The 11862-nt window shown below is 37.4% G+C and overlaps 1 pseudogene; it reads right to left on the reverse strand.

Annotated features, from left to right (window-relative positions):
* The window catches only part of LOC143608736 (uncharacterized), an 82120-nt pseudogene extending 73592 nt beyond the window's left edge, over window positions 1-8528 (reverse strand).
* Window positions 8529-11862: the final 3334 nt, after the last annotated feature.

Genomic DNA, 11862 nt, shown 5'->3' on the forward strand with positions numbered 1-11862 from the left:
TTTAAATTTTTGGATTTTCAATTATTGAGAAAAGATTGCTATTCACGTTAATTTTATCGAATCATGTTCGTTTATATTATTGGAATTATTCGCATACCTAATTTCACGTATATTATGTCATTATCACATTTAATCAAAGTAAAGTGACCATTTATCTCAGCAATCAAAGTCTTCAAATTATTCCTAACATATTCCATTGTAAGCACGGGGTAGGGAACAAGTTTTTCTATATATTTTCATTAATTTATTAATTTGATGAGTTAACTTTTTCTACAAGCTCATCTAATCTATTTAAAAGACACTTGTCTTATGCTCAATCATTATCATCTTTCAATTTACTCCCAATACACGGTTTCTTCTTTAATTCAAAAGTTCTTGGCTCGTTGACTTCAAAGTTAACTGATTGTGTTCAAAATATTTCTGAACTATTTTCGGGTAAGTTTGTTATTTTCCGGTTGTTAAATGTCATCGGATCGTAACCTCATCCAATTTCAATGAATTGGGGGATTTTCATATTCAATTGGATTAAAGTTTGTTCTAGGGTTTATGGTATGTTAATTTGGGGGTTTTGTATTTATCGAACCAAACTCGCTTAAGCTTCTGATCTTTTTCTTACCTTTAATATTATTTTATGGTCATGATGGATCCGAATCCAATTCAATATCGACATTTTGACCGAACACGAACCAAACACTCGCTTAATTTGTTTTTCTCTTTTTAATCACTTTATTTATTTTGGCTCGCTTAATTTTGACCAAACGGAATGCATTAACTAAGTTTGCTAATAAAATTATTAAACTTAGATTTTAGGATTTTGTATCAAATAGTTTAACATCAAAACTTTAAAAATAGTTAATTATAGAGAAATATATGTTTTCTAAACCATGACTTTAAAAATCCAAACACGACTAAAACTCTCGACATGATTTGGTATAATTGTTTTCATTCAATATTTGTTAAGATTAGTTTTTTTTATATATTATTTAGGGTTGTTTGGTTGATTCGGTTGTGTCGGCTCTCTTACTCACTTAAATTCAACATCATCTTTTATTTAGTATCTTTACTTGTTCCTTATCGATGTGAGTTTACATACCCCCATTTCTGCATTTACATATTTTGAGGGTAGCATGTATAACATTACTAAATTACTCATTTTTTTACTGTCTTTATTCAAATACAATTCAATTCTATGTTCATGCACGACTATTTGTATTCTATATGTTTATGCCTCATGATTATATACTTATGTGTTTATGTGTTTAATTTGGTTGGAGCCTCATCCTCATAAAAGCGTTGAGTCACGACTTTAGTAATTTATTAATTTGGCTTTGTGCCAAATGAAAAAGTGTCGAAGTTTGTTATTCAATTGATACAAGTTAGTCAATTTACATATTTATGCATGCTTGCAAACAGAGGCAGATCCATGAATTTTTGTTATGGTGGGCACAAACGGACCGGGTGAAAAAATCGGCCAGGTCAAAGAGTACTGGGCGGGACAATCATTATGGAGGCCCAAAGTGGAATGAACTTTCGACGCACATGAGTGGCTAAATTTATCCTTTTAGACACCACCTTTTAAATGTTAAAATATATATTAATAAAAATGTTTTTTCATTCATTAATATACATCAAATACATGACGCAGGTTAATAGATCCATTCGTTAATTGTTATCTCCTTACGCCTTTCCAATATAAAAAAGTAAAATTGTTGTCTTCTTAGGTGGTGTTTGTTTTTTGCTAGAAGATCTTCCTGGCCTCTTATGTTTGCTCCGCGCAGACCTTTAGTCTTGAAGACTGTTTGTTTTTCTGAAGACATTTCATTAAAAAACGTCTTCGCGCCCTCTTATTCTAGAAGACATGGACCAACCTCTTTTCACATCTTCTGCATCTTCTATCTTATTCCAAACACTAACCCCCTTTCTTTTTACCTTCTCCTTCCCTTCATATCCTCCCCTACCATCTCCCTTCATCTCCTCCCCGACCTCCACCACCGCGACCTCCACCACTGCGAACTCCACTGTCGCGGCGCACCGCCGCTGCTCCACTGCCGCACCGACAACCCCCATACCTCTGCCGTCCTTCGCCTATCGTATGTCCGCCGCCTCCGCCGCCCACTGCCACACATCCACAACTCCGGTCCGTGTATTATTATTTTGTTGATTTGTGTACTTTACCTATATTTGTATGATTTGTGACGTAATTGGTTTGAATTTGTGTATTGGATTATACTATTGAAAGTTTATAATATCGAAATTTGTTGAAATCAGGTTTAATTGATGTTTGTAGACTGATTATTGATGTCGTGTTTATCAATTTAGTTTTATTTTGTCTAAACGAGCTTGAGTTTGGCTTGTTTTGACTTACGAGATCTTGAGAGTTGTTTTTCAATTATTGTTGAATGTTTATTAGTTTTTTTTTTTTTGAAGAAATTGATTTGTTGAATTATCATTAGTTTTTGTTCAATTAATTAGTTTGCATAATTGTCCAATTATCATTAGTTTTTTGTTGAAAAAAGTTTGTAGAAAGTTTAGGTTTAACGAAGATCTTGTTCCATTAGGTTTGCATAAAGTTTAAGTTTGAAGACCTTTTTTGTGTTTAAAAATTCGGTTTATTTAAATTTCTGTTTATTTTAACAGTTTGCAGACGTGTTAAAAAACAAACAGTCTTCTTCTTGCATGCAGAGGTATGGTCCACCTTTTTTGCTATGGATGTCTGCAGATGTGGTCCGCAGACTGCATACATTTTACCTCTGAAAAAACAAACAGCACCTTACACACTCTCGAAAATTTAATCAAGTACATTATTATCAATATTTTGTTTTAAAAAATTCAGCTGCTTCATATTTCTATTACTAATTTGATTAGTATTTAAAATTAAAATGACACATAATTAAAATTAAAATGAAACATAATTAATTAAAATAATAAATTCTGTAAATAAATTTAGTGATAGTAAGTTAAACTTAATGAAATGATTCCATATTATGTAAAATATAAAATTCATGTCCACTTTTAAGTTTCTGCTTCACTTGTAGTTCGGTTCATTTATTTTTGTTGAAAATGTAGTTCGGTTCGTTTATTTTTGTTAAAAAAGTAGTCTGTCTCGTTTATTTTTGTTAAATAGTAGTTCGATTCGTTTATTTTTGTTAAAAAATAATTTGGTTTGTATATTTTGTTAAAAAAAGTTTCGTTCGTTTACTTATGTTAAAAAAATTATTTTTGGTTCGTTATTTTTGTTAAAAAAAGCTCGGTTCATTTATTTTTTGTTAAAAAAAAAGTTCGGCTCATTCATTTTTAGTTGATTATGGCTTAATTGGTAATAGTTTGGTGATTAATTCTTTAATTTAGAGGAAATTTTTAAAAGGGGACTAAAACTAAGCAATCACTTAACCACAAGGACTCATAAGGATCATAAATTTAACATTTCGGATTTTCCAAACCCGTATTAATTTACGAATGAAACATTTTTAGATCTTTAATATTAATCAAAATCAAATATTTGTAAGTAATTAAGTTTCTAATAATCATTTTTACCCTTTAAGTTCTTAAAGTTATTTATTCTATGTTTACACTTTAAAATAATAAAAAAATGGACATTATAGGAAGTATAGGGACTAAACTTGTAAAAAAATGAAATTCCCTCTTAGGAAGGCCGGAGCGCTGCGCCTGGGCATCACCCTCACCGTCGCACGGCGCTATGGAGACCCTGCACAGATCGTTTAACTTTATTTCGTTTTCTAGCTCGTTTAAGGTATAAAATGGTTTATTTTAGGCATGTTTGAGAGAAGTAAGGACCAAGTAATCATAATATAACCAAAATACAAGTTCTAATTCGTTTTCCCCTGCCCAAGATCAGATCTTTATGAATAAGTCGATGATTCTTTCTTTTAAATCGCATATACTTGCGTAAACGAGTAAAAAGCCCATATTTAGTTCGTTATTGCTTTTCCTATATATACAACTCATAATCTCTGTCACAAGCCTTCACCCCAAACCCCAGAGGAGCTTATTCAGCTGTCCTACCTTTTGCCTCTCTTCATATGCTTCGGTTTTTGCTATTTTGTTAAAGACACGTTAATAACTGTTTGACTTTTCTTACGTGTGGAACTTTGACTTCCGTTTCTCATCAATCCTTTCACTTTCTGGGTAAGTTGTAAACATAGAAATCATTCATATACTTTCCCTAGTAAATAAACTTCAATCAATTTTGGTGGTTGAAGGGTGTTGACTGGTCAAATCGTTTAAAACTCGATAAAGAGCAAAATAGTCAATAACTTTGACTATCCGTTTTCTCATACTTCTGTTCGAATTCAACGTTCGGTCCAGAAGAATTTTATTCTCGCAATGAAATTTTAAGGCTACTAACAAAAACCCGACTTCCGACTCACTGTTCAGATTCTGGTCAGTACCAGCTCGCTTAAACGTTTAATTCAACATAACTAGAGTTCTACTCATCCGTTTGGATTGATTCAAGTGGCATTAAGTTCGTTTTTATTTATAGTTTCATATCACAAAGTTTTAGGTTCTGATTATTAATCTCGTTTGACACGTATTGGACGACTCGCTTATCCGTTAACTCGTTTATTCTTAATTCTATTCACTTGCCTTCCATCTAAGGTGAGTTTTATCATTCCCCTATTTTACTCAGTTTTCTAAAATGTGTTGGGGACATATGCGTATATCATACTATATATATATATATATATATATCAAAAATAGTAAACGTGTAATTATGTGTGATTAATCAAATCTACTTGTTATGTGCTTATTTGTCTTTGTATGCAATTGTTTGACATATCCCCTTGAAGAGGGTTCACATATTGACCACCGTCTGATTTGCTTGGCAACGGTCTTACTCTATTTATTTGCTCATAGTTGATTTACCAGCGCCCGATTCGCTTGGCAATGGTTTAGTCGACAACTTATTTGCTTATGGTTTGATTTCATTGCCGCATTTATTACGTTTTGCTTATTTATTATATTAACATTATTTTTTGTGTCAAAGATTGGTGATAAACTCACTCAACATGTTTGTTGACAAAACTCCATTTTCTATGCATATGCAGGTTGCTTGTATTGAAGACTGAAGTTTGGACATTTAGAAAGACCTTAGGGTTATAATGAAGACAAACATGGATTTAAACTTGTTATATTTATTTATTTGAATTGTTTTGTTATATTTGGATATTGTGTGTATATTTGAACAAAATAATTAATTAGATATTGTCATTTATATTTATGATTGTATCTTCGAGCTGTGAGCAATCGGATCACGCCCCGGCATTTCCGCCTTAGGTTGGGTTGTGACAGATTGGTATCATAGCTGAAGGTTCTAAGATAGGTCGTTAGAAGTGGTCCTAGACATATGTTAGGAACTCTATACGTGCTTATCTGAACTGCCTTATGTGCTATTTAATAAATTGTTTACAGCTTGCTTAGATTAATTATTTTTTTTTGTATTTATCTTATTTATTTATTGCACACACACACGAATTCCAAGGTTACGCCTCACTTTCAAAAAAATTTTAAATCCTCTTATTTTTGGTAGATTGTCTTTTATTGTGGGAAATTCCTTAATAATTCTCGTGTTTTGTTTTGGTCTTTCACCTTGAAGCATGGGGGTATGACAAATGTCGTACAACCATAACTTTAATTGGTACCCGTAATCGAATAAACGGTTGCGTGGTAAACATAACCAGCTAAATGGTTATACTTCCAAATTGTGTTTTTAAATTATTTTAAATGCTTGGTTGGGTGAAAAATCCATGGGCACTCCAACTATCCATTTCTTAAAACCATTTTCGATTTGATTTTTGGGTTGGAACGTATAATCCTGGGTGGTTCCCGAGATACACCAACTACTTGTATTTGATTCGTTGATTCGATATTTAGTTGAGTCGATTAAATGCCATGTAACGCTCATGGTCCGAATAACTCCATTGATTCAATAATTCGTTAATTAATTGGGTCAGTTAAATGCCATGTACACGGCCCATAATTTGTTGGTTTTGATCACCAACCAATTCAGCCCCATTTTATTAATTTAGTTAACGAATTATTGAATTGTGAGTTTTGATCTTGGTTAATTGTGAGTTTGGTGAATTGTGTGGTTAGGAATAATTTAAAATAATTTTCTTTTTTTTTTGACCTGATGACCTGCCCGCCGACCTGAGTCCACCGTAAGCAACGGTCAAGAACCGTAGCCGTCCATCGTCCACCGTAACACAGACTCCTTCACCGTAGCCTACGGTGCCACCGTAAGCGACGGTCTGGCCACCGTAAGCTACGGTGGTCACAGGTAAAATTTGTTTCTTTTTAATAATATATATACTTAACAAGAGAAAAAATGTGTAAAACAAACTCGGATTGCCTCCCGAGAAGCGTTGTGTTTATCGTCTACATCCCGACATTACCTGGCCCTTAGCTTTCGGCTGAATATGTCGGTGCACTCGCTATAAAGCTCACCACCGACTCATGTATGCTCTTATTTAAATCTGTGTCTTCCAAGTACGGTTTTAATCGATGCCCGTTCACCACCTGTCTTAAATGATCGTCGAAATCTTCAATTTTAACCTCACCGAACTTACCGACACGCTTAACCTGGTATGGTCCCAACCATTTGCTCTTCAACTTACCTGGAAAAAGCTTTGCTCTCGAATTGTATAACCAGACCCTTTGACCTTCTTCAAATTCCTTCCGCTTAATCTTCGCATCGTGTACTCGCTTCATCCTATCTTTGTATGCTGAAGCACACTCATACGCTTCATCTCTAAGCTCCTCCAACTCGCATATATTCAACTTACGTTCCTTACCTGCACACTCATAATCCAAATTAACATTCTTCACGGCCCATAATGCCTGATGAGCAAGCTCTATGGTTAAATGGCAACCCTTTCCATAAACCAACCGACAGGGGGTGGTGCCGATAGGCGTTTTGAAAGCTGTTCGATAGGCCCATAAAGCATCATTTAACTTTGTAGACCAATCTTTTCGATCGGGCCTCACCGTCTTTTGTAAAATTTCTTTAATCTGCCTATTGGACACCTCCACCTGATCACTCATTTGAGGATGGTATGGTGTGGCTATTCGGTGGTTTACGCCATACCGTTTAAGTAGTTTCCAAAGTTAAAGTTTTTAAAATGTGATCCCCCGTCACTTATTATAATGCGGGGGACACCATATCTATAAAATATGTTCGTTTAGACAAACTTACAAACAACGGCATGGTCATTTGTTTTGGTGGCGATTGCTTCGACCCATTTTGAAACATAATCAACCGCCACCAAAATGTAATAATTCCCGAAGGAATTTGGAAACAGGCCCAAAAAATCAATCCCCCAAACATCAAAGGTGTCAACTACGAGGATTGGTTGCATGGGCATCTCGTTTCTCTTGGAAATGCTACCCAACTGTTGACATCTCACACAGTTTTTAGCATATTCCACCGAAACTTTAAAAATAGTTGGCCAATAAAAACCATATGCTAAAATCTTATGACCAGTTTTCTGCCCACTGAAATGGCCACCTCATGCAAGTGAATGCGTGTGTGACAAAACACTCCAGATCTCCTCATCTGGAATACATCTTCGAAACACTTGATCCGCCCCGATCTTGAACAAGTCTGGGTCCTCCCATACGTACTGCTTCACTTTGGCCATGAATTGGTGCTTCTTTTTCTTTGGCCAAAAATCTGGAATTGTACATGCAACAAGAAAATTAAGGATGTCAGAGTACCATGGTAAAGTTGACACGGAGAACAGTTGTTCATCCAGGAATGACTCGTTTATCTCTCGGACATCTTCCCCCTCTTCTCTTTCTACCAATCTGGACAGATGGTCCGCAACAACATTCTCGCTCCCCTTCTTATCACAAATCTCCACGTCAAATTCTTGAAGGAGCAAAATCCACCTAATCAAGCGCAGCTTTGCATCTTTCTTCTCCATCAAGTATTTCACTGCGCTATGATCTGAAAACACAACAACTTTGCTTCACCACAGATAAGATCTAAATTTATCCAACGCATACACTACTGCGAGCAACTCCTTTTCCGTGGTGGTATAATTAATTTGAGCATCGGAAAGGGTTTTGCTCATTGCAACGGGTTTCTTGCCTACCCGTTGACCAAGAACAACCCCGACCGCATAATCACTCGCGTCACACATAATCTCAAAAGAGAGTGACTAGTCGGGCGACAGTAGGATCGGGGCCTCGACCAATTTGTTTTTAAGTACGTTAAAAGCATTTAAACAATCTTCAACAAAAACAAATGGTACATCTTTCAATAACAAATTACATAACGGCTTAGTTATGACACTGAAATTCTTAATAAACCGTCTGTAAATTCCCGCATGTCCCAAAAACGACCGAATTCCCTTCACATTTTTAGGGGGTGGTAAATTAGCTATGACATTGACTTTCGCCCGGTCAACCTCAATCCCCCTATTTGAGATGACATGACCCAAAACAGTTCCCTCTTGAACCATGAAATGGCTCTTTCCAAACTTAAGACCAGATTCGTTTCCACACATCTTTTCAAAACTTTCGTTAGTTCATTTAAGCATAATTCAAAAGATGAGCCTAAAATTGAAAAATCGTCCATAAAAATTTCTAGTGAATCCCCGACCATATCTGAGAAGATACTCATCATGCACCTTTGAAAGGTGGCCGGGGCATTACACAAACCAAAAGGCATTGCCTAAATGCGAATGTGCCGTATGGACACGTAAATGTGGTCTTATTTTGGTCATCGGGGTGAATGGCAATTTGATTGTACCCTGAATAACCGTCTAGAAAACAGTAAAACTTCTGACCTGATAATTTCTCGATGATTTGGTCAATGAATAGTAAGGGGAAATGATCCTTGGAGGTCGCCGCGTAAAACATCCAATAATCGACACAAATCCGCCACTCGGTTACCGGTCGGGTAGCAATTTCCTCACCTTTCTCATCACGGGTTATCTGAATCACGCCTTCTTCGGGACCGTTTGTGTCGGACTCACCCAAGTATTATCCGAGATCGGGAAAATGATTCCCGCATCCAATCACTTCAACACCTCTTTCTTCACAACCTCCCGCATATTCGGATTCAACCGTCTTTGTGAATCATGGGCGGGTTTTACCTCGGGATCTATGATAATCTTGTGCATCACAACAGAAGGACTAATACCCCGTAAGTCCGCTATCGTCCATCCAATAGCCGCTCTATACTGCTTCAAAACTTCCATCAATGCTCGTTCTTGTTCGTCTGTTAAATTCGAGGCAATGATAGCCGGTAACGTCTCTCCCTCTCCCAAAAACTCATACTTGAGATGTTTTGGGAGTTCCTTCAACTCCACTACCGGTGGACTCTCAAGTGATGGTTTCAACTTTGAGTCGAAAGTGTCCGGTAGTCTCTCCACCTGCTGAGACCAAGGTGGCTTCCCAATACTCGCAGCGAACACCTCAACTGTCCTTTCCTCCTCTTTCAACTGCAACACATGCTCAACAGATTCCCTGCAACAAATAATTCACTCCTCTGTGGCATCTTCCTCACATTCGTGAGGATTCAACCCGTCAATGACGTCAGCCGCAAAGCATTCATCACTCACCAGAGGGTTAGATACATTTGAAAACACATTAAGCCGAAGATTTTTATCACCAAAAGCCATGTCGACCACCCCGCTTCTACAGTTTATTAAAGCATTTGCAGTTGCCAAAAAGGGCCGACCGAGAATCACGTTCGGTTGCCGTTTCGGGTCAACTGTTACGTAGTCTAGAACCAGAAAGTCAACCGGATAATAAAAATCTTCAATCATGACAATCACATCAGTCACGATTCCCCTAGGAAGCTTGAGTGTCAGATCGGCCAACACCACGGTGGTGTTTTCAAAGTGGACCAAAGTCATGTGGGTCATACAAGATTCCTGGGAGAATACTCACCCTGGCTCCAAGATCGAGTAACGCCCTTGTCATTTTAAAATCGCCCACTTGAATGGGTATTATTGGCGTTCGCGGATCTTGAAGTTTGGGTGGGAGGATTCCCGTCAAAACCGAACTCACATTAGCCGTTAAGTCAACTTGTTTAGGCATTTTATGAATTCGTTTTTGAGTGCACAAGTCCTTCAAATACTTAGCATATGCGGGGACTTGTTTTATAGCATCGATGAGAGGTAAATTAATTTTTACTTACTTGAAAATTTCCCACATTTCCTCCTGTTGTGGGCCCCTCTTTCTAAGTGATGATGATGTTTTAGGATTCACCAAAGCCTGAGGAAACGAAATGGTTTTACTCGTTGAATCCGCCTCCTTGGTAATGGATGCTCCCGTTTAAATTACCGATTCATTTAAATTTTTATTAATTGATTTTCTCGGTTGATTTCTGGGTTCGATTTCTACATCGTCATCACTTTTACCATCTTCTCCCAAGTCTTCCACCACACCCTCAATGAAGGGTGGTGGACTTACCCCATTATCATAAACTTTACCATTTCTAAAGGTACTTACCTGGTTAATGTGAGTGTTCTACCCACTCGATGAGCTGCTACCTTGTTGATTCGGGTTCTTTAGTGTGTCGCTTGGTAGCTTCTTCAGGTTTTTCTTCAGGGTGGCCAACTCCTCGGCCAATTGACTCATCTGTTTGTCTCTAGCGGTGTTTGCCTTTTCTTGAATCTCCATTCTCCGACTCAAATCTTTCAAGAGTGTCAAGATTTCCGAATCGTGCGAAGAACTTTGACTTTGACTTTGAGTTGCCCCCTGACTTTGCTGATAATTCTTCTGATAACTTTTGTTGTAACCACCCGACTCTCTCTGATTGTGCCCGCTTTTCCCATTACTTGAACCATTCCCATACTGCCTCTGATTCGATTGATAACTGGTTCTCTAATTAGTGCCCTGGAAATTTGGGTTTTGTTGGGTATTCGGGTTTCCATAGCTGAAATTAGGGTGGTTTCTGAGGCCCAGGTGATATGTGTTAGAGTTCATATTACCACTATTATTGTACCTTTTCTCCACTTGTACAAAATTCACCTTTTCTTCCTCTTCATCCTCCAACTCTTCCACAACTCCAGAACTCGCTACCTCGTGTCCCAACTTACCACATTGTTCACAAACTGGATATGCTTTTCCTGATTTCCCTTTTTCCTTCATACCAGCAACCATCAACTAATCTAGCTTCTTTTCTAATCGTGCCATCCGATCATCTGAACTTCCACTGTCTACTGCCTTCACCACTGCCCTCTTTATCATCCTGTTCGACTGGGCATGCCTCTTAGAATTCAAAGCATGTCTCTCTAGATGCCCCCAATCCACCTGTTCATCATTCGTTAGAAAAGATCCATTAGTGATAGATTGGAGGTCTTGCACAACATCAGTCGATAAACCATCATGGAATGCCTTTATCAACTCCCACAGAGCTATGCCATGGTGAAGGCAAGTCCTCAACAACAACTTGAACCGCTGGAAAGATTCATAGAAAGTTTCTCCTGTACGTTGTTGATAATTTCTTATGGATGTGCTTCTAAGGTTCTTTGCGACATATAATACTCATTTAAGAACTGTTGTGCCAAATCTTTCCACATATAAATAATGGATGACAGCAATGAGAGAAACCACTGCTTTGCTGTATCTTTCAGACTGAATTGGAAAACTACCATCTTTACCTCCTTTGCAGTGAATCCTTGACTGGAGATTGTTTCACAGATTGAGTTAAAATCGCTCAAGTGTAAATGCGGTTCTTCTGTGGCCTTTCCATGAAATGTTGGTATCCCGGTTAGACTGCTATGTCTGACTGACTGAAAATGTTCTTCCATTTCTCACTGGAATAATGATTGGCAAAGGATTTGTAGCCACCTGTGGAATAAAACGGCTCTGAACCCCTCGGACGGG

The sequence above is a fragment of the Bidens hawaiensis genome, unplaced genomic scaffold, assembly GCF_021521415.1.
Source record: "Bidens hawaiensis isolate Kalapana, Puna unplaced genomic scaffold, B.hawaiensis_p1.1 tig00419426_1, whole genome shotgun sequence".
Taxonomy (NCBI): Eukaryota; Viridiplantae; Streptophyta; class Magnoliopsida; order Asterales; family Asteraceae; genus Bidens; species Bidens hawaiensis.